Raw genomic sequence first — 26840 nt, 5'->3', positions numbered from 1 at the left:
GCACAGAGTAATAGTCCAGCACTTCCAGGAATTGTGGAGTGGGATACTCGCACAATGGATATTTGCAGAATTCACATGTTACAAAGGTTTGAAAAATTACTCTGACTTGTGATCACAAACACAGCAACCCAATAGAGTTTTGCAGAAACACTTTATATTGCAGTCTATTACCCTACAGAGAAACAGCAAAGGTTCTCTAGAGAGAAACATGGTTTTCTTTACCATTAAAACTATTTTAAAACTAGCCCCCAGAGTTTACATTCAGCAATATTGCACATTACCAAACACTGGAGATTTGGAAGCATGGGATATTGTCCTCCCAACTGAAGCTTGTGAACAAATTAATAGCGATGCCACAAATATAAAACACAGTGGAGCCACAAGAACTGTTCCTTGTTTGATACTTGCCAGTCCCTGCCACCACTGACTTCAGCAAGCTACTGGAGGTCCCAATTTGCACTTTATTTGGCAAGCATTTTTGCAGCTGTAAGCTACACTCAGCGTGAAATGGAGACGCATACTTGTAAACATGCAAGAACATGTGCTGGACACATGCAGGGAAGTCCTGATTAGCCACAGCTGCCTGATGCATGCCCACTCCATTGCCACAGGCGCATGCCTCTACACACATACAGTTGTGGCAAAAAGAGTGAACCACCCTTAAAGAGATGGCACTGCTTTTTATGCCTGAATGGCAAAACTGGTCCACAGGTGACACGCCTCTCTTCTTTTTGAATGGGCCTTGCAAACTGAGAGCCTTTCAACTTGAGATGCAGCAAAGTGAACTTGGGGCGCTTGGCATGTAGCTTGCAGAGCTAAGCCTGCTCTGAGCTAAGCCCCATCACCAGCTCTGAGCCCTCCCTGCTCCTGTTTCTGAAAATTTGATTCAGGAACCATAAGGATACTTTTCCATAATAGTAGAAACTAAATCCTGACAAATTGATGCTGAGCCTACTTGATAACACCAGTTTGCAACAATGCAATTGTGCACATCACACAAAGAGTTAAACTATTTTGGAACCATGGCCTGAATAGCAGTAGCTGAGGCAGACTAATGGTGTCACTCTTCAATATAAGAACACATGATCTGCAACATATTTTCTGGAGCGAGTACCTTGTGCCAGAAAAGGTTAGAACAAGTAGCTACAAACTGCTCTTCTGCAGCCAGAACAGAAACAATATTGCCGTGGTCAGCAGTCCATGGGTTCAACTAGTGTGAAGTCAGCTATTCACAGGGCAGCCTGCCTGTTGGGCCCTCTGCCATCCTGACAGTACCGGATAGGAAAAATAACCACCCATGTCGTTTTACTCTTTGGTGCTTGGTTAGGGGTCGGGATACAACACTGGCATACAAATCAGACATGACACATTTCATGAGAAATATTGTGGGTAGGAAGCTACTCCAGTGTGAATCCAAATTAAACCTGGTGCAATGTAATTCTGGTTAAACCCCTTACGATGCTGCCAAAGGTGGAGTTCAGACAGGTTCGGTGGATTCTCACCATCAGTGTTGGCACTTTCAAAGTGCACATACAGACTGCAAATATATACACAACCTCATACAGTCAAGCTAGAAAACACCCCTTTCTCTAGCTTTCAAAAATAATTGTCTCCGTTATTTGTACTTGTTCATTTCTACAGTTCATCCTTTATCTATTTTGTTCCTTTAGGGTAGCCTCTGACTGCTTCAGAAAGAGTGCTGCTGGACCGTTTGCTTGTCTGCATGTGTTTTATTAAACCACTGCCAGTACTATTAATAGAAAGAGTTGTTTCTTTTGGAAATTTTGCATGGATGCTGCAATCTACTTTTCTGCTTTCCCCACTCAGCAGTGAACATGCCTAATAACACAATCAGGAAAGTCATCTCATATGGATTCGTTTGCAGCATGGGGGGGGGGGGGGAGAGAGAAGCAAAGATCTCAAAATAATGGGAAACTGATTGATTTACTGAATGTGAAACAACTTGCCAGCAAGAGAATAGGAGAGCCTAATGTTTGAATGAAAACAAAAAATATTCCAGAGGTTTCACCTTTTACAAGCCTCAAGCTGTGCATTAAACAGGCTGCATGCATTTAGAGTGCAAAGGAACAGCTCCATATTAGCAGATCCTAGTAAAAGGCTCCCAGGCTTGTTTGAATTTAGATAATTCCTTGTACCTTTCTCCTCACACCCCCAGCCACAACCCCAGCACACCCAAAGCCAATCCACATTGCTTTCCCTCTCTCAGCTCCTGCAACGTAATGGTTTTGCGAAACCTAGGCATTAAAAATGTATTTTTTAAATGAGAAGACCTAGCGATTCCATGTTATAATGAAATCCTAGAAAAATGGCATCATAAAGCAGCTACAGTTTGTGCTTCCCTTCAGCCTCTCCCCTTTTTTTAAGGAAAAGGAAAATGCTGCATGTTCTCAATGGCTTCCCCCCTTGATGGAAACAAAGACTCGCGTTACCTTTCCCTCCACCTCAACAGGAGCGGCGGCGGCGGCGGCGGAGCAATTCAGATTTCAATCCCCCTCTTCCCAGAAAGAAAGCATCCCATTAAATCCCGTTTCCTCGGGCCTGTGGCCTAACAGAGAGAGGCGGCGGCGGCGGCGGCATCCATTTGTGAGGACTTGCCGGCCTGGAGGCGCAGCCCTTTCTCTCGCTCGCTGCTGCTCTGCGCGCGTCTGCCAGGGGCGCTTTCCCGAGGCGACCGCATCCCCGGCCCCGACGCCGCTGCCGCTAACGCTCTCTCGGAGAGAGCGAGCCTGGCTGGGCTCCAGAGCGCGCCGCCGCCTCCATCCTCCGCAGCTCCCAGCCAGCCGGCCGGCCGGGGGACGAGACGCAAACAGACAGGGCGGGAAGGAGGGAGGAGGGAGGCCGGCCGGCCGGCCGGGAAGGAGGAGGCGGCGGCGGCGGCGGCCCCGCGCTCGCCCAGCGGCTGAGATTCTGCGCGCGTCCCGCTGCGTCCCCAGGCGGCTGGCAGACCTCGCCGGCGGGCGGGCGCGCCACTGCCGGGCTTCCAGGCGGGGCCGGAGCGGAGGGAAGCCGCGAGGCGCAGAGAGACGCGCTCCTGGGCGACCGCCCCGGCCCCGCCACACCCGCCTTTCAGCGAAAAGAGGCCGCGTTCTGGAATGGGAGCCGAAACACAGAGCAAGGCCACCTTGGCTTCTTGCTCTTCCCTCGCCTTTCCGGCGCAGGAGCCGCGGAGACTGCAGGGGGAGAAGGGCGAGAGCGAGAGGGATCCCCCAGGAGGAATCCGGGGCTCGGCCGGGTCCCCCCGCCGCTCCTTCCCTCCCGCACCAACACTCCAGTCCTCCCTCGCCCCCTGGCCAGGGCATGCGAAGTCTCTCGGCTTCTTACCTCGGTAACTACAAGGGGCTAGGAGGGAGGAAAACCTTCCAAATGCTCTTCTGTCCGTGAACTCGTGTTCTCCCAGACAAGCAGCCCCAGGAACTGGGAAAAGATCAAGGGTGGGGAAGCCATGGCCACATCTGGCTGGACTACAGCTCCCACCCCTCCCTGCCCCAACCAGTGGCCAACCATTCTTGCCCCCCAAGCCAGATCCCGAACTCCTTGTGGCTATGAAGTGTTGAGGTTTGAAGACACGTGGATGCAAACATATAAGCAAGTTTGCTGAGTGTGAAAAGCAACTCAGATTTCTGTCAACCAGAATTAAAAAACAGCCTCGCTGATATGTGAGGGACTGACACCACCTGTACCGTCATGGACTGTTTTTCATGGTAATGCATCAAATTCGCATAGCAAACTCAGCAGTCGGGTATGAGAATCTGAGGCTGTCTTAAGATGCAAAGTCAAGTGAATTTTGAGGATAATACCCTTGACATGGTGGCGTGGTGATGGATTGTGGTGATGGATTGTCTTTGCAGAGGTGGTAGCTGGTCTTGTGGATGATTTTATATGGCAAAGTTAAAACTTCCAGAGCATGGCCTGAGGCAGGAGGACATCGGCTGCAATTCTAGAGCCAGACCTCAGTCATAAATAGGTACAGCAGTAACCAAGGAAAGAGCACGTCAAACCATGTGGAGAGAATTCATCCTTCGCTGGCAAACAGAGCCTGTCCCTGCATATTTGGGCCTAAGGGATAAGGCTTCCACATCACAGAATATGACTTGAATACATACTTGAGATTCAGCAATTGTCTAGAAATCAGCATGTTATGATTGGATCTGCTGTTCAACCTTTTGAGCACATACTAAAATAATTACTGTACTGGCAAAACCAAAAGGACAATATTGGGGATGCAAATAAAACCCGTCCCTGGTAACACAATGATCCCCTTTTAGCATCTGGTCCTTGTCTGCCTTTGCCCCACCTTTGGGGTCAGTTTTCTGGTCACGTTGGAGGGAGATAAAACATTGGGTCATGCAGATGATTTCTATTCCAGGCTGCCCACCCACTGCTGCAAGCGCAGCTCATGCACCCACTCTGCCCCACTTGCTCAGCCATGCTGCCGCACCGTCCCACTTACTCAACCCTGGCCACCACCACAAGTCCAGAGCCCTTGCCTGCTTCCACCCATCACCACAAGCTCAGCTTGCTCAGCTGCTGCCTTTCTTGCTCCCTTCACCCCATGCCATCTCCTTCCTTGCTCTCTCACCCCCCAACCTGCTCGCTCGCCTTGCCTGCCTCAGCCTGGAGCATGCGTAATCCATTGCCAGTGGGACAACAGACTAATACAAATAGTACAGAGAGAAATATAATAATGTATCCAGAAAGATTCTAAAAGCACCAATCATAAATCTTAAATGCTGAAGTTTTGCTTCATGTGTAAAATATTTTCTGTTCTTTGTGTCATGTCTGTAATCTAGATTAGTTCTAGAGCCTGCTGTCCAAAAGGGGTGGCTGCAGTTACTTGATAGGCATTTGAAAATCCTCTCCTTGATTAAGTCATCCATTACCTTTTCTCTCTGTGCTGAATGAAGAAAGAAGCTATGACTATGACTTTGCTATATGCTCACCCACAATGTCATTGCCCCCATTGCTTCCACAGCCTACTTCTGCTCTCAGATGGACCCATTGCAGGGTAATGCAGAATCAATCGGCAATGAACTTTTTTGTAAAAAAAAAACCACAACCCCACAATTTTGGGGCTTCCGGGTTGGACTCCCTCCGAGCTCCGGAGGGAGCCTGCTCGGCAGGGGCTGGGTTCTACCGCGTTGGCGTCGCGGGGACCCTCAAAAACCATGGGCGCTGAAACCCATGGGCATGGTGACTCGGCGGGCACCGTTTGCGCCCCCCCGACCCACGAAGGAGCCTTTTTAAAGGCTACGGAGCGGGTGCCGGGGTGTGTGTGTGGTGCTATGAGTCCTCCGCTTCCCCTGCCGAGCGAAGCCGCATGCCATTTGGCGGAGAGCGCTGACTTCTTCCATTGAAAATTCGGATTAAAAAGAACAACCCGTGAGTAATTGGAAACTGGACTTAAAAAGGGGAAAAAATTAAATTCGGAGCGAGCGGGGGAGGTGCAAAAAGGAAGTCAGTCTCCCCCCTGTCGTAGAGGATTTAAAGCAAAGGATTTAACAACTAAGATCGAGTGCTACCTTATTTTGATAAAGTCACTAATTTCACGATGGAAAATTATAAGACTGGGCTGGAGGAGAAAAGTAGAACATGAGCTAAAATGCAACCCCCTCCCGGGAACCGGGAGCGATCCACGAGAGCGCCGGGAGAGGAGAAACAGAGGCTTTGACAGCTGTCAAAGGAGCTGTCAAAGCTGAAGAATGAAAAGAGAACTTTGTTATGAGGACTTTGCCGGTTACATTTGTTACAAATTAGATATAAATTGTTTAAAACAAGGAATAACAAGTTACTTTGACTGTTGGGTGCGATCTGGAAGGAAACTGAGTTATTATAATCCCTCTAGAGGGGCTGTGGGACACTACAAGTATTGCTGGCATGGAATTTGAATTGGACTTTTTATCTCCTGGGAAACTGCAGAAATGGAACACTATTTTGTCTACAGAGGTCTCTACACTAAAGGAGACAATAGATTTATCTATTGAAGAATGGAAGGGACTTGACGTAAAGTTTTGTTCCTGAATAACAAAGCCTCTGTAGGGGATTTAGAAGCTTTTGGAATTGGAACATTTTTGCAGGAGAGCAGGAAAAGAAACTAGAGGAAAGTGAGGAGAGAGAATAATAAGAACAACATGAATAACAAGAATTGGACAAAGCTGGAAGTGGGAACATTTGGGACATCCAGATTTGAAAGGTCTAAAGAAACAAAATTGGAGTTTTTACTCTTAAATACAGAGATCTGGATGGAAAAAATGGACCTTTTTGAGATAGAGCTTTTCCAAGATTGGACGCTTGAAACTAAAGATGATTAAAAAGACGGCAAAGACTATTAAAAAGACGGCAAAGTGGACTTGTGAAGGATTTTGGCCTAGACGTGGGATCTCCAGGATGACAACAGGCATTGATGGACATTGGGGAATGCAACCGGGAAAGGGGGGAGGGAAATTTGGAATCCAAAGGGTGTTAAATTATATTTTATTCTTTGTTCTATTTTCTTTTATTTTAATCTGTTCTGCATATTAAAGAGGGGAACTCGTGGAAGGGAGCGGGGTCGATTTTAGGGGATGGAAAAACATTCTTAACATTGGGTTAACTATAATAAGTTTAAAATTTGGGGTAAGACCTCTTGTTAGCGAGCTGAGATGGTTTAGAACGGGAAGTAGTCCAGTACCTTTCAGTTGGGTGGCCTAAATCTGATTCCTATACAATTTGAAGGCTTCTAGCACCCCCACCTGCACTTCCTGATCTAATAAGGTAAAGGTAAAGGTACCCCTGCCCGTACGGGCCAGTCGTGTCCGACTCTAGGGTTGTGCACCCATCTCACTCTAGAGGCCGGGGGCCAGCGCTGTCCGGAGACACTTCCGGGTCACGTGGCCAGCGTGATGAAGCTGCTCTGGCGAGCCTGCACCAACGCAGCACACGGAAACGCCGTTTACCTTCCCACTATAAAGCGGTACCTATTTATCTACTTGCACTTAAGTGTGCTTTCGAACTGCTAGGTGGGCAGGAGCTGGGACCGAAAGACGGGAGCTCACCCCGCTGCGGGGATTCGAACCGCCGACCATACGATCGGCAGGTCCTAGGCACTGAGGCTTTACCCACAGCGCCACCCACATCCCACCCTATCTATCCTGATCTAATAGATTGCTGTATATTTGGGAAGTGGCACCTTTCAGGGCATATGCTGACCTGCTGCATAAGGATTCAAACAAGGGAAGTGTCTGTAGGCCCTCTGCCCTGCACTCCAAACGAAGTGCAAAAGAATGAGCCTGAGCTACCTGAAACCAGGTAGTATGAGTGTCTTTTAATTTACCTTGCAATTTCTCTTGGAAAATTACCGTATACGGATTGTGTAAATGCCTAAAGGTAAAGGTAAAGGTATCCCTGCCCGTACGGGCCCAGTCTTGACAGACTCTAGGGTTGTGCGCTCATCTCACTCTATAGGCCGGGAGCCAGCGCTGTCCGGAGACACTTCCGTCTCAATCCTTGAACAGCAGATAGTTATTTGTGTATCTAAAAGCTGGATGATCCAGGAATGGGACCACTGGTGAAGGGCCACTCTTTTGCTCCATGTTCTCCACACCATCAGTACTGATCTAGTAAATGGATTGCCTATTTTCCTTACCTCCTTTAAGGACAAAAGTAAGAAGGGGCAGCCTCTCATTGAAGGTGTCAAAGGGACATTGTCAAGTTGGACCCAAGGGTCCTGTGTTCTTCTGCTGAGCAATGGGATCAAGGATTTGATTTGAAAAGCAGCATAGTTACAGCAGTAAATTACCAAAAACTAAAGTTTCCTGTGAAGCCAAATTTCATCCCTACCCCATTGAGGAGGCTGCCTGTTGCCACCTCCATGATTCCTGTGCTCTAACATGATCTCCTTCCATTCAGTCTCCACTGGGGGATCCTGGCATGCTGCCTCAACATCAGATATGAGCTGAAGACTCAGCTGTGATAACCGTTTGACAGTGGAATGGACTTCCTTAGAAGCTGGTGGAATCTCCTTCATTGGAGGTTTTAAAGCAGAGGTTGGATGGCTATCTGTCATGGATGCTTTAGTGGAGATTCATGCATTGCAGTAGGTTGGACTAGATGACCTTTGCCTTGTGGTTGTCTGAAGTGACACAAACCATCAGCTTGGTGAAACACCATAGCAATTCTATTGTTCTAATAGAATTACCTGCTCATAGAGGCACACACAACAGAAACACAGCGGGTGGGGTTTTCTAGGGTGGATCATTCTTATTCTTAGACATCCTAAGAGTCAACTTTTGTGGGTGTAAAAGGAAAGTATGCCTCCAATTTTTAATTCTGAAAAATTAACCATGCCTCCTCTAGCAGAACTTTGGAAAATGTTGCTTTCAAAGTGTGTGGAGTCTAGAGGAAAGCAAGTTCTGACAAGGCAGAAAATAAGCCAGGAGAAACTGCAGCTTCTGGGCATTCCTACAGCACCACAAACTTGACTTGAAGAAGATGGAAAGATGGTGAGATCAAATAAGAAGGGATGGCATTGCAGAAATGGAGGTGAGAGCATATTAGTCAATCCTGGCTGCTTGGCACCATAAGGGGATAATGGGCAGTATTTTCTCTCTGACAAGTGGGGCTAAGAAATGTGCTAAACCTGGGACTTGCAAAAGTGTCTGGGCATGCAATGATAAGAAAAGCTGGGCTAACCTTAATTCTGGACGATGGGTACACCCACAATTATTAGCCAAGTTAAACAGAATATTCAGCCTCATATGAAATGTGTTCGTTCATATATGCTTTGATTGCCAAAACATGGGAGTAAATAATTAGTGAAGGCATCATTCCAAACTATGATCTGAAATGTCCCTTATGGGCTGCTTCCAGAGACGGGCTAAGTGAACAATTGGTCTGACCTACTGTGACAGTTCTAACATTCTTATGTTTCATTCAGTCCTGACTTATGATCAATTGCGCTTTTGAGATTCTTAAATAGAGAGCCCAAAGCAGCAACCCAGAAACCACAGACAGCTCACTCAAAAATGCAAAGCGGAATCAGTCATAAAAGGCACCTAATTTGTGTAATGAGATCCAGCCAAGATGACCTGTAAACAACAGAAGGGATAAAACCTATAAAATACTAAGTGTCGTTGCACACTGTATTTCAAACTAGATGTAACTTCAAGTAAGCTGAATTGTTCTCAAGATGTTCCCAGTTAGCTCTCAGGAAACAGCGTTTGGAGGCAGCAACGGCTTTCATTTTTCACCCGCCTCCTCAACTAGTTCCCAGGGCAATCTCCTGTGCAGGAATGGTGGGAACAGAGAAAGGATTTGGTCTTCGATGAAATACGCCTCCAGGGCTTCAGCTCAATTTTCACACAGAGTACACTTAAAATAATCTCTAAAAGCCAGCGGGAGAAGTCAACGCAATAACTCCTCCATTCATTAGAGTTAGAAAAGTGTGGTTTTGGCAGCATGCTGTACTGTTCGATAGGCACATTAAACAGAGCTGGGATAACTCATGCTCAGTGTGAGGCAGCAGAATATTTAATGGGGGGAAATGCTGGGATTTTGTCCCATTGACCCTGGAAAGTGGGGCCTAGTGCAACACATATACATTTTATTCTTTCTAAGGTGCTCTCCTATTCAGCACAGTTGCCTTAGAAGGCTGAAAAGAGCAAACTATCCTATTATGGGATTCTTCTTCTTCTTCTTAGCCTGTCATTTTGAGTGTTTGAAATGAACTTTACAGGAAACCATTTTTGCGTGGAAAATGGTATACACATTTTGCCGAGAGAGAGAGAGAGATCCTCACCCACTGCATATATATATATAAAGGTCTCAGCTCTAAAACTATCACTGTTCTCGGTCCTTCTATAAGTTGAACAAATTCATGTTGGCTGTGATTGTATTTTCATTTTCATTTGCAAGAATTTAATAGAAGATTGTTCCAGTTTTACAAGGTAATCACCACAGGATTGCCTACAGTAAATCCCCACAGAGTGTAATCAGGACAGGCTTTCCCTGAAAACATTTTTCTGACCCCAAAAGACCACAGTCCTACGTATAATTGCATGCACACTAGTCTGGAAGTGTACTTAGGAAAAGACTGAGAAAACAGCTATCCAAATTACAGGACATTATGATTGCCAAACCTTGTTTCAGTAGAGCTCTTGAGTAACTGTTTGCTTGTCTGAGAACATTTGAAACAGTAGTTATAGGAATTTTGTTTTTAAAAGCATTGCAAAGCCGGGGGCGGCAGCGCTTCATATAGCTGATAATTGTATCACATTTCTAACACCTGTATCCGAGAATTGGGGATGGGGGTAAGGGAAGCAGACAATGTGATTACTTCCTATAGCTATGTCATCCCCTCCCAGCCGTTTCATGGATACAGACATTGACACTGCAGTGTTGGGGGAGATGACTATGTTAGTGCAGTTTGCCAATCACAGTCACCCAGACAGTATTCCAGAATCTTTGTTCCCAGTTCAGCTCATCTGGATATGTTTGCAAGATGAAGCAAACTTCCAACTATACTTCTGAATTTGTCACCATCCTCAAGCTCCTTTTTTCACCATATTGTTTCTGGTAGTCTACAGTCACTGGAGTAGCAACTGGCTTACAAGTTTCCATGCCATTGTACTCCAGCAGATCCTGGATTTTACTGCTTTGGCTGATCAGAAAGAGCCTGATTTCTCTCTTTCTATCTGTGTGCTCAGATATTTTTTCACTAACCCTATATCCTTGATCTCAAAATGTGCTTTTAAACCTTTTTCAAAGTTTTCTTCCTGTTTATCTGAACCATATATCAGCAGATCATCAACATACAACCAAATGACTAATTCAATCACCATCATTACAAATATGCAAAAAATGATTAGCTTTGCTTTGCTCAAATTTAAGACCTCTCAACAGTTTTTGATTCCAGAATCTAGCTGCTTGCTTAAAACCATAAATGGCCCTTCTTAGCCTTCACAGGTAGTTTACAATCAGGGCCAGCAACTTGAATGAAGTTGAATTGAGTGTTGGGCTATTGCTGAAATGAGCAGCAGAAAAGGAAATGAAGTTTTCACATTTTGTCATCAAAAGTGACCTCTATGGTGACCTAGAAGAAGTTACATGGTTCAACCACAGGGTTTTGTGAAAGACCCGGGTTTAGTGTGTAAACTGACAGTATGACCTAACAGGTGGTTAAAATACTTTAAATAAATATATCTATGTAATAATGCTTTCTTTTTATCTAGTGCAGAGTCTGCACTGAATGAGCTGCAGGAAGCATTAGGTTCACTCATCCACCCCTTTCCTCATCCTTTGTGCGCAGGGGAGGGAGACTGAAAGAATCCACTTTTGATCTCAAATAAGCGGCATTTTCCTGCTACGCTGGAATTCAGAAAACTCTTATAACTCTACTTGGCTCCAACAAGCCAGAATCAAACCATAGTTTCAGAACTTACTTTGCTCACTACTAGCCATGCTTAGAATAAAACCAAGTTTCCTAAATGCAAACTATGGTGAATTCAAAACCAAAAGTGAAAATTTTCCATTTCCTTCCCTGACACATAATGAAGAAGCAGTAGTGAGGATGCAAGCCCATGGTAATTTTTCTAATTCTAAACCATGATTTAGCATTATACCCAAACTAGGCTTCAAAAATCCATAAAACTACTAAAAAATCCATAAAGCTACTGTCAATACCGTTATCTGCATTCTTCAAATGGGGTGTAGAAGAAGCCTGAACGATGGTGGCCTGCCTAAGGATTTTAATAGACTTCTTGGCTCACAGCTCATACTCTAAATCACCACAATACCCCAGCTTCATTTGCATTGGAAGGACAGCATGTGCATTATATGTATGTACATGTTAAAGGTAAAGGTAAAGGTAAAGGTACCCCTGCCCGTATGGGCCAGTATTGACACACTCTAGGGTTGTGCGCTCATCTCACTCTAGAGGCCGGGAGCCAGCGCTGTCCGCAGACACTTCCGGGTCACGTGGCCAGCGTGACGGAGCTGCATCTGGCGAGCCAGCGCAGCACACGGAACGCCATTTACCTTCCCGCTGGTAAGCGGTCCCTATTTATCTACTTGCACCCGGGGGTGCTTTCGAACTGCTAGGTGGGCAGGCGCTGGGACCGAACGACGGGAGCGCACCCCGCCGCGGGGATTCGAACTGCCGACCATGCGATCGGCAAGTCCTAGGCGCTGAGGTTTTACCCACAGCGCCATCCGTGTCCCAATGTACATGTTAGAAATGCTTTAAAAGGTTTCTAATTTTAATTATTCATTTTTATTTGTCAAGTATACAGATTTATACCTGTGATGGGAATTCCCTCTCATTTTCTATAGAGTAGTACCTCAGGTTACAGACGTTTCAGGTTACAGAAGCTTCAGGTTACAGACTCCACTAACCCAGAAATAGTACCTTGGGTTAAGAACTTTGCTTCAGGATAAGAACAGAAATCACGCGGTGGCAGCGCGGTGGCAGCAGGAGGCCACATTAGCTAAAGTGGTGCTTCAGGTTAAGAACAGTTTCAGGTTAAGAACGGACCTCCGGAATGAATTAAGTTCTTAACCCGAGGTACCACTGTATAGTAAATCACAGTAAAACCCCAATCTCCAAGCAGTGGAAGATTTCAGTGGTTCCAGGTGTGTGATTAATGAGAAGAGGTTTGTGTTTCCTTTTGGGAATGAGGAGAGCGGAGACTGTGGTGCCTTTATGATAGATGGTTTATTTACATATATATGCAACCTGAGTCTACAATAGAGGGGTTCACAGCATTAACACCCCCAAAGAGTCTTGTTTCTTCCATAGCCACAGCCTGGGATTCCAGCAGAAATCGGCCATCATGCTCTGGTTCTCTGGCTTTCCAACCTTCAGCTTTTTGCCTTCAGCTTCTCGCTCCTGCAATTCCTTCCCTAACCTCTCTGTTCTAAACTCTGGCTTTATCTGTTTAAGGCAGCAGGGCGGGTGTGCGTTCTTCGCTCAGCAGTGCCATGATCCTTTATTCTCTTAATGGCCCATGAACCAGGCAGCTAGTCTGGCTATTTCCCAGAATTTGAAGGCTTGATTAGTTTATAACACTTGCTGGATCCAGGGATTATAGGAGTCTGGCACCCACAAACTCATAACAATATAGTAATTCATCAGTTCCATAGAATCTGACATTTAATTAAATAGAGCCTATTGCTAAGAATTATAATGTCATAAAAGCCATTCTTAAATAAATGAACAATCCATCCAGAAGAATTTCAATGTTTAGACTGCAATCATAAGACTGAATTCCTATGAACACTTACTTGGGAATAAGTCCCATTGATTTCAGTTGGACTTTTGAGTAAGCAAACATAGAAGCAGCTTGCATGGGTGCTTAGTAGGATGGATGGATGGATGAGGTATGGCACCTTGGGTGGTCTGTGCCTAAAAAAGCTGCCCTTTAAATCGTTTCATAAATCAATCACTGTTCCTTTAAAATAAATGAAACTTACTTCCAAGTTTAGTGGTGCAGCACACACTCTGAAGGCAAGTGTGGTATCTTTGGTTTAAAAGATCAGGCAGCAGATGGCGGAAAGAGCCCCTGACAGTCCAGAGCAGAGCAGACAATAACTGAGATGGATGACTCTAGCTTGGTATGGGGGAGGTCCCAATGCTCATACCAGGACTGTAACTGAAGGAGAAGGCCTGAAGGCCTGAAATATTAAGGAAATGAACATATGGATCTCAGTTTTTTAAAAGTCAACCAGTTAACCAGTCATTCTCAGCTTGGAAATATAGAACCATTTACTTGTGGTGCAAGCCACACCTGTGGCTCTCCGCTGGCTCCTTGCCTCAGCCAGCTTGGCAGAAAGTAAACAAAGCCCAGCTGGAATTGACACAGGTACGCCAGTGCACACTGGACAAAGAGCAGGCCCACCCTCTTCTGAATGGGGAAACTTTCAACCACGCTGGCAACAAACAAACAAATCAGACACCCACTTCAAAAGGCCTAGACTGAAGAAAGCAGGTGTGCGGAACCCTTTTCAGCCTGAAAGTTGCATCCCTTGCGGGAACAATAGCGGTGGGTGTGGCCAGGGGCAAAAGTGGGCAGAAAAATTAATGTAAATGTACCTATGCCAATAAAGCTTTGAGAATCTGACACACCTTTCTATCCTCCATCCAGACAACCAAGGCTGTATCCTGACCTTTCAAACATCATTAGAATGATATTAGCTATATCGTTCTAAAACATCACAGGACATACCGTTAAATTAAAGGTGTTCCTCATCTTTAACAACGCAGTTTCCCTACTGTTGGGTCCTGGTTGCTCTGCAGAACCCTCTAGTGTCACATTATAGTAACACATTTTTAATTTACAAGAAAACGTACTGCATTCGTTGCATTATGAAAATCATTCCTTAACCCTTTGTTAGGAACCATGAGTGTAGATCCACCCCATGAGGCATTATCAGAGTTCCAGGACACATTTCAGTCAGGCCAGAACACAAGGGGGGCAAAGCAGGTCCAATAAGAGCCATGATATATCTCACCCAAATGTATGTATTATTAAAAATATTTTTTCATAAAATAGGCAAGGGTGTTGGGGTTGTTGTTTTTTTACTCATTTTATTCCATTTTTTAAGGCTGAGAATGGCATTGAAAAATCTGGAAAAGTATGCAATCTGAAGGCTTAGATTGGGAAGTGCAAATTAGACTAGTTTACTGAAAAATGCAAACCAGATAATTTTTTTGTCCATCTGTAGTTGGAAGCAGCATGTTAAACTGCTTGACCAAGGACTCGTATCTTCTTATGTTATCATATTAGACCATCAACAGCAATGCTGAGAGGATTTGCAGAGTCCTTTTAAGGATATATATGCATCCTCTTTTTATTAAAAAAAAAATCAAGACTCAAAAGGACAGGTTCCCTTAAGTAAGAGAGAACTGGGTCTCTGAAAATGTTATTTTAATAACTTCATGCAGCAACATTTTAGGGTAAATATAAACAGGAAATGCTGTTTTACATCACTAAAATCTGTTTGATACATATGGAAATCTATGCAAATTTAATAATTAATTCCTCAACAAAAACTCATACAATTAATCAGTTGATTTTTGTTTAGTTGGGTGCAAAGCCTCCGCATCACAATGTTCATTAGTAGAAATGTTTGTACTGCACCGAACTTGTCATGTAGCAGCAAAAGAGTGGCAGCACAATCTCACGTGAAGCGTGTAGGGAGAAGATATGTTTAGAAAAAGGAACTGATGAATTATCTGGATTAAAGAGTCTAGACAAGGGAGGGCTTTTTAATCATGATGGAAGATGAAGATGAAACAAATCTTAATGGCAGAACAATATTCATTGAAAATCATTCACTGTTCATTTTAGGCTCCCAGTTTGCAGCAGGCCCAACACCTTCTCTTCCCTTTGGCAAAAACTTATTTCCTTAGTGCTTATGAGGGAAAGCAGATAAAATGCTCTGATGATTGACAAAATAAAATAAAATATGGCTTGTCTGCACCCTTTCTGCTACCACAGCTGTCCTTTGACAAGATGGATGTTTTATTCCAAGCCAAGCAACTGCCAACACATTCCAAAGGCAGAGAAAAGGGATTAAAAGCTATTGAGGCAAGACAAATTTATAGAAAAATTAAACAGAACAAGTGAGAACATTGACTCTGAACACACCATACACATCATATTTTTGGTGCTGTGTAAACCAAAAACACGCAGGATTGCTGGAAATAAAGAGACCATGTTCTGAAATAGTGGGTAAGCACAGATTTGCTTTCCATAGAAGCAATCAGCCAGAGAAAGGTGCAATGTTGGATTTGGTGCTCTGAGAGGAAGGGACCTGAGGGCACTGCTCTGTCTGTGCACACAGCGCAAAAATTATCTTGTGGTACGTTTCATATTTGATGTACTTGGTTTTTCCTGCACAGAGATTGTGTATAATCTTAAAATAGAAGCAGTGTTCCCCATGCTCCATGTCTCTCTTTCTCACAGGCACCACCCCCAACCCTTCGTTCATCCGATGTCATGGACTGGCTGGATGCAGAGGAATGGTGGGAGGAACTAGCTGGGGAAGCCCCAAGGGAAGAAGGCTCAGAGCCCGAGGAATGGTGATGGGTCAATGATTGGTGGTCAGACAGAGAAGACGGAGAAGACTGGGAAGAGGAGGTGTTGGAAGCTGAAGAGGTAACAGGGTTTAGTGAGTGGGGGGAGTCTATGACAGATAGAAGTCCAGGATCAGAGCTAGAAGCTGCAGCAGGAGAGTGGGATGAGGGAGGCCAGACCTACTGGGGATAAGCTGCTGTGCTCATTAGGCCTGACATACTACCAGATCTGTGCAGATTGTGCTCTTGCTATTAAAAAGTTAACTCCAAGTTGCATGGTGATTGATTGATTGATTGATTGATTGATTGATTGATTGCCAGTTGGCTCCTGACATCCATTCACACCGTACAATCTTTCCTCTCTCTGTGTCACCCTCCTTGTGTCTCTCCCTTGTCCTCAAGGACTCACCACCTTATCCTTTCTTTCCCTTCCTTCCCTTCTTCAGAGACCAAACCACAGAGGGGAGTGGCAAGAATGTAAGCTCCTTCCTCACCTTTTCTCTCATTATTTTACTCACAGGCTATACTGCATTATCACTAGGAGAACAAGAGAGAAGACATGAATCCTGAGCGATGGAGGATGGATCAGAAGATGCACTAGATCCCACACTTTGTGGCCGGATGAGAACTAAGGGAGCTAGGATTAGGGAGGAATTGTCTGGGTGAGAGTCAGAGCATGGGCAAGGAACCTTCAGCCCAATGAGGCCTGCCAATTTGAACTCTATTTCCCCTAGGTAACACCCACCTATCTTGCAACTGCTGTCATCCAATGTCAGGTGTGGAGTAGGTAAAACTGCAGCTGTAAAGGAACAATTGAGTATGTCGTCAGTTGCTCATTCGCAAGCTCAGGGAAATGCAAGTATGGTTCCTATTGGAAACTCCCAAGTGGATCTGATGTCTGCCAAAAGTAGCACACCTTGCATTCAGCACCAAACTCAAACACGGCTTGCATTGGGCACAGTTTAAATCTGGCACCCAGTGCAAACCATGCTGCTTTTGGCCAGGGTTGGATCAGGTGCCTGATGGGTGGGCAGCCCTGCCCATTTGCCAGACGTGGCCTTCTTTGCTCCCTGTTTGGCTACAATCTGATCCCGCCCTCCAGCCAAAGGTGGTTTCCATGCGTTACCACACGCTCCTGGGGATTTGCATGCCATTCCCCACCATGTGCTCCTCAGAATCCTGAAGTTTGGCCCTGGGTCAAAGCTCATGGGGATTTAGCTCTGCAGGGTGCAGAGTGTCTTTCCCTCACCTCTTGGTAACTACAACTAGTTCTCTACATACACCTGGCAGGCTTGAAACTTGTGAACTTTCCCATTTCAAAAAATAAGAAAAAGGGTGTTAGCCATTTCACATGTTTGTTAATAAATACATACCAAATCTCTGCATCTTGGTATTCTCAGCATACTGCAGGAGAGAACAGCTGGTGGTAAACTATCAGAAAACCAAAGTCATGGTTTTCGCAAGGAAACATAGATCACATAGCTGGAGCATGAACAATCACCCAGTTGAGCAGGTTGAAGCCTTTAAATACCTGGTCACAGTCTTCCAGTCATTGGGGTCATGGGATGTACACCAAAAATGTGTTAAAGAAAAAGCAGCCCAAAGTGCTAAGATGTTGTCCCGTTTTTTCCATACAAAGGGCGGGAAATACCGGTACATCCCAGCAGCCCTAGAAGTTTTCCAAGCCAAATCTTTGGCACAGATACTTTACGGGGCCCAGATTTGGACAGGTAATCATTGTAGCATTCTTGAAACTGTCCAATCCAAATTTTTAAGGAAGATTTTTTTTCTGTACCACCTTGTGTCCCAAATGCAGCATTACGACTGGAGGCAAGTCTTCCCTCCATAGAAGCTTGGTCCTGGCAAAGAACTCTTAATTATTGGCTCCGTCTAAATCTAAATCCTCCCGGTCTACTGCCCTTAGTGACGCAAGACCCCCATAAAAGTGTGTGGCTTAAAATTGTGCATCAAAACTCCTCTCCTGCGGACTCCACTCACATCAGCTTCTCATGATGGGCTTTATTAAAACAAAAAGGCTAATTGGACAGCGTCTGAAGGACTTAGAGCAACAGAACAACCTGGCCATTATAAAGAAACTCTGTCCTGGGTATGCCTTTTGCCCCCCCCCTCTCAGTTTGATTCCCTGGCACCATATTTGTATAAATTAACTATCCCAAAATACAGATGTGCCTTCACACTGGCCAGATTGGATGTGATGCCCTCTGCTGTACTTGAGGGCAGATACCAAAAGATTCCAACTGAGAAACGACTCTGCCCCTGTGGAGATGGTAATCTGGAAACAGTGGCTCATGTTCTCCTGTCCTGCCCCCTTTATAAAGATCTGAGGAATGAGATCATCACCCCACTCCTACTTACCATCCCAGGCCGCCCATCTGAGGCCACATGGTTCTTTCTTTTATCAGATCAAAATGATCAGACAACAGTAAAGGTTGCTAGGTTTACAATGAGATTAAAGGGCCACTATCTGAACGATAATCTTGGTCATTTGACTGCCCTTTTTACCCAACTTCCGGGTTGGCGCCATCGCCAAATGGCGGACTCCCTCCGAGCTCCGGAGGGAGCCTGCTCGGCAGGGGCTGGGTCCTACCGCGCCGGCGACGCGGGGACCCTCAAAAACCATGGGCGCTGAAACCCATGGACATGGTGACTTGGCTGGCACCTTTTGCGCCCCCCGACCCGCGAAGGAGCCTTTTTAAAGGCTGCGGAACGGGTGACGGGGGTGGTGGTGCTTTGAGTCCTCCGCTTCCCCTGCCGAGCGAAGCCGCATGCCATTCGACGGAGAGCGCTGACTTCTTCTATTGAAAATTTGGACTTAAAAGAATAGCCCGTGAGTAATTGGAACCTGGACTAAAAAGGGGGATAATTTTTTAAAAAATTCGGAGCGAGCGGGGGAGGCGCAAAAAGGAAGTCAGCCCCCCCCCCTGTTGTAGAGGAGTTAAAGTAATGGATTTGACAACTAAGATCGAGTGCAACCCTATTTTGACAAAGTTACTAACTTCGCGATGGAAAATTATAAGACTGAGCTGGAGGAGAAAAGTGGAATTAAACTAAAAAACAACCCCCCCCCCCCGGAATCCTGGGAGCGATTTGTGAGAGCGCCGGGAGAAGAGAAAGAGAGGTTTTGACAGCTGTCAAAGAGCTGTCAAAGCGGAAGAACAAAAATGAGAACTTTGTTACGAGGACTTTGCCGGTTACATTTGTTATAAATTGGATACAAATTGTTTAAAACAAGGAATAACAAGTTATTTTGACTGGTGGGCGTGATCTGGAAGGGAACTGAGTTATTGCAATCCACCTAGAGGAGCTGAGGGATATTACAAGTATTGTTGGCTTGGAATCTGAATAGAACTTTTTATCTCCTGGGAAACTGCAGAAATGGAACACTATTTTGTCTACAGAGGTCTACACACTAAAGGAGACAATAGATTTATCTATTGAAGAATGGAAGGGACTTGGCATAATGTTTTGTTCCTGAATAACAGAGCCTCTGCAGAGGAATTAGAAGCTTTTGGAATTAGAACATTTGTGCAGGAGAGCAGGGGGAAAAAAAAAAAGGAGGAGAGAGATCAACAAGAACAACAAGAACAACAAGAATTGGATAAAGTTGGAAGTGGGAACATTTGGGACATCCAGATTTGAAAGGTCTAAAGAAATAAAATTGGAGTTTTTACTCCTAAATATAAAAATCTGGATGGAAGAAATGGGCCTTTTTGAGATAGACTCCTTCCAAGATTGGACATTCCAAATTAAAGATGACTGGTAAAGGACTATGGCCTAGATAGATGTGGGAGCTCCAGGAAGACATCAGACGCTGATGAACATTGGGAACGCAACCGGGAAAGGGGGGAGGGAAATTTGGAATCCAAAGGGCGTAAAATTATATTTGATTATTTTAATTATATTTTATAATTTTATCCTAATTAATTATATTTGATTATTTTAATCTGTATTGTATATCAAAGGGGGGAACGCGTGGAAGGGAGCAGGTCGATTTTAGGGGATGGGAAAATATTTTTAAAATTGGGCTAATGATAATAAGTTCAAAATCTGGGATAAGAACTTGCTGAATTTATTTGTAAGAATTGGAATACAAGAGGGGGAGGGGAGGGGAAGTCCTGGAAATATGTTATTGAAAATAAGATTTTAAATTCGGATGTTTTGTTTTTCTTTTTATTTTGTTGTAATTGGAAATTTCTAATAAATATTATTAAAAAAAAAAAGATTGCCCTTTTTACCCATAGCTGTCTTTTTTTATTTCTATGTATTTTATTTGTATATATTGCTTGTTTTATGTTGCTATGGCTGCTGGCTAATGTGAATAAAGTTTATCTTATCTTATCTGCATGTTGGACATAATCTGTATTGGTGCCTACATGTGTAGTGCTAGAGAACACGTGTAAGCCTGATAATGTGTCAAAATAACTGGTGAAACTGGAGGGTAAAAACCACTGGTTAACAGGTGTACATGGCATTCTACATGTTCAGGTGCCACTGCATTCCGTCCACTGAACCTAGGTGAGTCAAATGCCAAGCAGGGGGCAAAGGGAGGGAAGTTTGCTCTGGGGGCAGAACGGATGGGCAGCTTCCATTCTGCTCATTCAGGATACAGCATGTGTAAAAAGATGACTCTGTGATTAGCATGGGAATGTCTGCAGGATTTTTACTAGTGCTAAGCTACTGGGCAGTTTTTAAATTATTGGTTTTATAATCCACATCACAAGGGTTTGACTTTATATCGTAGTACATGAATATATTTAAATAAATTAGAAAGTGAAATATAGCAGTTCACTATGGAACTCTCTTTGTAACTCCAAATCTTAGAGTAAAATGTCAGAAACTTGGCAGACATACACACTTCCTAAGATTTCAATACACACACACACACACACACACACACACACACATATATATTTAAAACAAACCTCTGATCACATATAAAGTTTTTTGTTTTTGCTTATGGAGAATCAGTGGAAAATGGAGGGGCCACTGCATGTGAGTATCAAATAATTATGGCATCATAAGGGTCTCTATCTGTCACAGAAACACATTCTTATCACTGTGCATGTTACATGGGTTTGGGTATGAGGTGAAGGGTTATTGGAGCAGATTCCCAAAGTGACAGCTGTTAGTGGGCTACTGCCAAGGGGAAACATTCTCCCATTGTTTTGACTCTCGTTCCTGAAACAATTACAAGAAGAATTTCTTTCTTTCTTTCTTTCTTTCTTTCTTTCTTTCTTTCTTTCTTTCTTTCTTTCTTTCTAAAATGTGCAATTTGGCATGCTTTAAAATGTTCCTAAATATAGAGCCTAATGAAGGAAAGGAGAGAGCCCAGTTTTGTAGGAGCTGCATTTTAAATGAACCCATTTTGTTTATACTGCAGTCGAGTATCGTTTTACTGGTGTGGCTGCTCGTACATCACTGTGCTAATGAGGCAATGAGTAACCAGGCGACACAAGGCCTGCTTTATTTCCAGATCCTACAACTTCAACCAATTGAACAACCAGAGTAACGGGGCAGGACCAAGGCATGGATGAAATACTACTACTACTACTGTTACTACTAATAGGAACTCTTCTCAATATACTAGCTCCATCAGTTGTGGTGACTTTAATCACACACAGAGGACCACATGTGACAGAAGTGAGTCGACTAGCTTAGGAAAGAAATAGCTGGGATCTCACCCCCAGCTTCTCCTTGCCTCCCTACCTCCATCACTGCAACCTGTGCATCTTCTCTCCCTAGCCAGGGGGGGAAAAGAGGATTGGAGATACTGATGATGCCTAGCGAAGACAAGCAATCAAATCAATGGCACAATCTCTAATGCTCTTTCTTCTAAATTACCGGTAAGTAATCTACACTCAGAAACTGAGATCCTGTTGTGTGTCAGAACTACATCAGCTCTGAGTCTGAGCGAGAGAGAGAGAGAGACTGGTTGAAGTCAGTAAGGGAAAAATCACTGGGTTTCTTGCTTGAGTTAGCTGGAAATTGGGCAGCTTGGGGACGTTCACACAAATTGTACTTGGGGGATCTGCTGCTTGCTGAAGGAGTGCCTTTTTGTTCCCACAGAGTAGATTTTTAAATAAAGCAAATAGTACAAAACCACCACAAGACTCCAGTGCTTTCTCCTCTAAGGCAACCTAAATCCAGTAGAGCTGATTCTGGTGGAATTTCTCACCACTTGGCTACAAACATGAGAACAAATAAGCACTCTCAGCCCTCTGAATGACTGCATATGTGCCAGTGTTTTGAGCATAAGCTGACAGGACATATAAGGAGCTGCCTGATATTGAGTCCGGTCCAGTTGTGGCTAGCGGGGTGGCATGAGTGGGGCTGCATTGCTCTCCTGGCTTCTGACCACCACAAGCCACTTCTGCTTACTAGGAAAAGGAACGGCAAAGGAGCTTGGTGGTTGCAGGCATGCATGGGGGCAAGAGCCAACACAAGCTGCTGTGCTTGCACCAAGCTGAGTTCGCTGCTGCCTTGCCCTTCTCTCCCTCTCAGGAAACAACAATAACAGTGTTTGGAAGCTGGAAGAGCAACCCAGATCCACCTGTGCCACCCTGGTCAACTCCACCTTCTACTCTAGAAAACAGCAATTTTGGAAGGTCTCAGGAGGACTTATTTCCCAGGCGTGTTGCCAGAGATGGAATAGGATGGGAGCTTGTATGCAAAGCATGCATTCTGTAGAATCAGAGAATTGTAGAGTTGGAAGGGATGAGGGTGGGCATCTAGTTCAACCCCCTACAATGCTGGAATCTTCTGCGCAACGTGGAGCTCAGACTCATGACCCTGAGATTAAGAGTCTCATGTTCTACGGATAGAGCTCAGTCGGTTATGGCTCCTCCAAAGTTATGTGATCAGGTCTTTAAATCAAAGCAAAGCCAAACAACCCTTGACAGAGCTAAATTATGTTTACTGCTAAAACTAATACTTGCATTGTTACATTGTCAGTTGGTTAGAGCATGGGCTGATAATGCCAAGGTAGCAGGTTCCATCTCCATATGGGACACCTGCATTGCAGGGGGTTAGACGAGATGACCCCCAGGGTCCTTTCCAACTCCACAATTCTATGATCTCTATGATCGCTATGTACTTGAGCATATTGAAGACTTCTGTTAATTTACAGCACCATCAGTAATTATTAGCAATAAGTGCACTATTATGCTCTGAAACACAGCACTGCCAATTTGCTATTTCATAACAAAACACAGTGGAAATGGAATGTGTAGATGAAAAATGTACTCCCAGCTTACCAAGAAGCTAAGAATAATCACGCGACCCCTTCCCTCCCCCCACCTGCCCTGGAAGGGATGTAAAGCCAGGCGTCAATCAACTGCCATGTTTGTTAGCGAAATAGTGGATTTGGGGGCTATTTACCACCCTAGGCAATGCTCTTTCTTAGCATTTTCAGCTAAGCATGAAAATGCATGTGTATTTCTCAAACCATGTTTTTCTGAAGGTCATGGCTAGCTGACATTAAGGTTTGAAATAGCCTAGTAAAAAGTGAAAAGTGGCATTTAAACTTAATTATAGGTTAACGCTACAGAGCAAGGTAAACCAAAATATTTTTGTTGAGGACAAGGGTCCCCCTAAGCAATAGAAATGCAAATTAATATTCTCCTAGCAAGGACTATGCAGATATGTACAACATGACCAGACAGTTATTTTGTAATGCCAAAAATCACATGGGGATGGGGAGGGTAGTTCTGTAGCTTTAAAATGGACAATAAATAAATAAAAATAAAAATAAAAAATTATTATTTATACCCCTACCATCTGGCTGGGTTTCACCAGCCACTCTTTTAGAGGGAAAATAGAAAGAGATCCATAATATGCTTTCTCTTGCGTTACAGGTCTGCCAATGCATATGTGTTTTGCACTTATAGGTCCAACATTATAGACATGATTCCACCAAATATCCATGTAGCTCCTCTTTGCTGCAGAAATAAAAAAGGGCTGAGGAGAAATAGCATGTTCCCTATTATTACTTCAAACAACTATGTTGACCATGATGTCAGGCAGGAGTGCAGTCTTCCAGATCTTGTTCCCTTCATCTCTGAACACTGGTCATGACAAGAGTCCTACAACCTCTGGAAGGCCACAGGGTAGCCAACTCTGAGGTAGAGGCATGTTGCTCCTACCTGAACACTTATTTTCTGGCTGCCAAACTGGGAAAACGGGTTCATTCTGGTCCTCACTGCAGCCCTTCATCCCAATGAAGACAATGCCCACTCCCATTAAGCACCTCAACTGCTAAGGCAGGACATGTTGTTGTTGTTGTTTAGTCGTTTAGTCGTGTCCAACTCTTCGTGACCCCATGGACCAGAGCACACCAGACACTCCTGTCTTAGCAGCATCATCTTTTAAGATTTTAAATAGTTCAGCTAGGATGTCATCACTTCCACTGGCCTTGTTATTAGCAGTGCTTTCTAAGGCCCATTTGACTTCACTCTCCAGGATGTCTGGCTCAAGGTCAACAACCATACAATCTGGGGTATCTGGGACATCCGTATCTTTTTGGTATAATTCCTCTGTGTGTTCTTGCCACCTCTTCTTGATGTCTTCTGCTTCTGTTAGGTCCTTACCACTTTTGTCCTTTATCATGTCCATCTTTGTGTGAAATGTTCCTTTCATATTTTCAATTTTCTTGAACAGATCTTTGGTTTTTCCCATTCTATTGTTTTCCTCTATTTTTTTTGCACTGCTTGTTTAAAAAGGCCCTCTTGTCTCTCCTTGCTATTCTTTGGAGGTCTGCATTCAATTTCCTGTATCTTTCACTATTTCTCTTGCATTTTGCTTGCCTTCTCTCCCCCGCTATTTGTAAGGCCTCGTTGGACAGCCACTTTGCTTTCTTGCATTTCCTTTTCATTGGGATGGTTTTAGTTGCTGCCTCTTGTATAATGTTATGAGCCTCCATCCATAGTTCTTCAGGCACTCTGTCTATCAAATCTAAATCTTTAAATCTGTTTCTCACTTCCACTGTGTATTCATAAGGGATTTGATTTAGATTGTATCTTACTGGCCCAGTGGTTTCCCTTACTTTCTTCAGTTTAAGCTGGAATTTTGCTATAAGAAGCTGATGATCTGATCCACAGTCAGCTCCAGTTCTTGTTTTTGCTGGCCGTATAGAGCTTCTCCATCTTTGGCTACAGAGAATATAATCAATCTGATTTCGATGCTGCCCATCTGGTGATGTCCATGTGTAGAGGCAGGACATAGGAAAGGCATAAACCTAATTCACACGCAACATTAACCCATGGCTTAGTATTATGTGCACAAGTAGAAAGTTGCCTTGGGCTCGTGTGCTGACTTTCCTCTCCTGCTTAGTGAAGCATGCAAGCCTCAATCTCATGGTTTGAAGTTGGGTTATTTGGAAACTTACCAGATTCTGTTTTATGCCACAATCGCTCATTGCCATGTAACAGCAAAGCAGGCAAACAAGGCAAATGAACAGGAAGAAAATGAAAAAGACATGGGGCTCTGTGCCTCTCATTACACCTCACTAACCTCTCTAAGGGCCAAACTGCAAGTTAGGTGGAGACCCATGATCAGACCATCTGAAGTTTAGGAACAGAGGAAGCTGCCTTATACTTAATCAAACCATGTTTCTTCACCTAAAAGCCATGGCTGCGGCTAACAGAATCATTGAGTAAGGGGCTTGCTTTGGAGAATTGGTACTGGGAGAAATAATTAAACTCCCCACCCAATTACAAACACAGACACCACACGGCTGCTTTTAGAAAAAGAAACAGGCATTAATATGTAGTTTGGCCCTCTGATGACACAGCCACTGGCAGATGTTTTCCCTTGCCACTGTCATCCCTGCAAGTCTCCCAAACTGTCCCAAACCCATTCATTTCTTGATCTCTAAACACTTTACTTTGTGCAAAAGAAATCATACTAAGTGATAAAACAAGAAAAGAAAGATTAATATAATGGTGGCTAACACAATGGCCTTTGCCCCACTGATTCTGGCATCGTCCTCCAGCAAACCATAAATCCTAGTCAATGGGAAACGAAGTCCTGTTCAGATATTTGTACTGGCAACTGTTCCCCACTTGGAAAGGATATTTTCTTCTCGGCATGACAACAAAACATCTTCAATAATAAAAATAAACTCTAGAAAATGTACATATATAAAGATACCATCTGTTGTCAGAGGACTCATACAGCTAGACCACTAATTTTGTAGACCCCCTTTCTTTCTTTATAACATCATGCATTAAAGCTGGGGAATCTATTTCTCCTCTAATAACTTTTGGAATTTCAACAAATCTTGGTGCTGGTGGATGGATGCATCAAAGCCGCTTTCAAGAGTTTTTCTTGAAAGGAAAAATAAAAGAGGCTATAGCAAAGCTGTTCTGTATTATGATCAATCACGGCTTAATCAGATTTGATGCTTAAACGGGACAGGCAGAATTGTTCAGCTGCAACAGATTGTTTTCTGTTTGTCTGAAGTCATCCTGGGTTTCTCCTCCTCCCCCCCCCCCGGCAGCTTCCTGTAGCGTTACATGTAAGAAGCTAATGAAAAACAGGAGAGAATGTGGGCAAAATTATTCTTGTCCAGTACATGGCAGAATATGCAATTCAGGAAATTATGAGACCAATTAAATGAAGCAGCCACTGTGTCAGATACTTTGTTCAAAAAAGAAGGGGAGGGGGGAGAGAGAGGGTGTTCAGTAAGACACATGATGCCAAATTCCTTATCTTTACAACACTGAGAATTGCTGCGTCTGAGAGAAGAGAGCGT

General features: G+C 44.2%; 1 protein-coding gene across 8 annotated transcripts in view; it reads right to left on the bottom strand.

The window, feature by feature from the left end:
* The window catches only part of FRMD4A (FERM domain containing 4A), a 434031-nt gene that overhangs the window by 174339 nt on the left and 232852 nt on the right, over positions 1–26840 (bottom strand). The window contains exon 1 of one of the 8 annotated variants that reach the window (XM_081879087.1): positions 2451–2723. The exons of the other annotated variants lie outside the window; for them this stretch is intronic. The gene's annotated coding sequence lies outside the window, so the exon portion shown is untranslated. Of the gene's footprint in view, positions 1–2450; positions 2724–26840 lie in introns of those variants that run through there. 8 annotated transcript variants of the gene reach the window in all.

This window comes from Podarcis erhardii (assembly GCF_964252035.2).
Source record: "Podarcis erhardii genome assembly, chromosome: 10".
Classification (NCBI taxonomy): Eukaryota; Metazoa; Chordata; class Lepidosauria; order Squamata; family Lacertidae; genus Podarcis; species Podarcis erhardii.
Note: the sequence above shows the minus strand (reverse complement) of the source record. Positions and strands in the feature narration are given on the sequence as shown.